Source organism: Octopus bimaculoides, chromosome 15 (assembly GCF_001194135.2).
Source record: "Octopus bimaculoides isolate UCB-OBI-ISO-001 chromosome 15, ASM119413v2, whole genome shotgun sequence".
Taxonomy (NCBI): Eukaryota; Metazoa; Mollusca; class Cephalopoda; order Octopoda; family Octopodidae; genus Octopus; species Octopus bimaculoides.
The window spans coordinates 38,172,966-38,174,425 of record NC_068995.1 but is presented as its reverse complement, the minus strand read 5'-3'; positions in this window follow the sequence as shown (position 1 = coordinate 38,174,425).

Here is a 1,460-nt window from a genome sequence, read left to right as displayed (position 1 = left end):
TATATATATATATATTATATATATATTGGTTCAAATATCATGTACGAAAGAATATGCATTTTAGATAACATATTTACTTTGTTAAATTGATCGATGCAACCAACGATAGCTCTACAGTTCTAGTCGGTTCTTGATTATGCATTACAACAGAATGTTAGATACATGGTAATTTTAAGAAGATCGTTTGATTTCTCCGTCCACAAACAGCCAAATATAAATAACCATATATATTCTATTATAGAACTAATATGTATTCTATAGAATATATATTATATTATAGAATAAATTCTACTATAATTGTTGCCAGTAAATATCATTAAAGCAAACAGTCAAGCATTTCACCAAAAATATGATGTTTTTTCTTTCATTTTTTTTCTTTTCATTTTTTACTCTTTTGTATTGGATGCAAAATGCTTAGAAATGTCATTGTAGAATTGAATTATTTTCAAATTAAGTGCAGTTCGTTTTCTTTTTCAACATAAATATCTAGCAGTTCATCATTGTTGCCTTTTGTAGGGCTGTTGAGTACGAGTTGGCAGGTTTTGATTTCCAATTGCAGCACTTCATTCTAGCAATCGCTTCGCAGTTAACTTGGTAGTGTTATTGTGAGGCTCGTTTTATATTTAGAATGTAGTTTGGTTAAAAACCCTATAGTGTTCTGAAACGCAGTGTTCGTATTTAGACAGAACAAAGTTCAAACGTTTCCAGTTTATTTTAGATGATATGATTATATTTCGTATATTTGTAAAACGTTAAGTATATATTTCTAAGTATTAAGAGATTTTGCCATCATGGAAGATGTGTAAATGTCGTCATGCATTGAAAAGATGGCTATTGATATTATTGGCAATAATTTAGTTGTAAGATATCTCTCCTGGGTGTCTTTAAATGGTGTTCATTTTTTGGAAATTTTAGAAATTGTGTATAGACTCAAACGATCTCTAGGCGAAGAAACCGACCTGTCATATATTAGACGAATTAGTCAATTAATATGCCATAAAAAAACAACACTCTTAGATTAAAAAATTGAATTAGTATATCACACGAATCTTTTTTTTATGACGTACGCCTTTTACCAGGAGAGAAGCCTTGAAGCCAAAAAAGAAAAAATACTAAAACTCAATGTGAGACATCTATCAAGCACAAGTGATATGTCTGAATCCAAATAGTATCCCTGGTTTATTGCTGGCTTATACAACGACTAATTACTCTAAAGAAAGAGACATTTTTACAGTACGTATAAATATAAATCCCACGCCAGTTTGCAACGTATGGCTGATGCGGGATTTATCGTAAATTATTTGCAACTTAAATGGCAAATTAATCGCAAATATACATAAGTTCGTTTGAAACAAAATAATTTTTAAACGCATAGTAAATTTTTAAAATTAAATGAAAAATTTACACAGTAGTCAGCCGATAGTTAGTGAAATAAGTTCAATACTTAGTGGGTCTATATA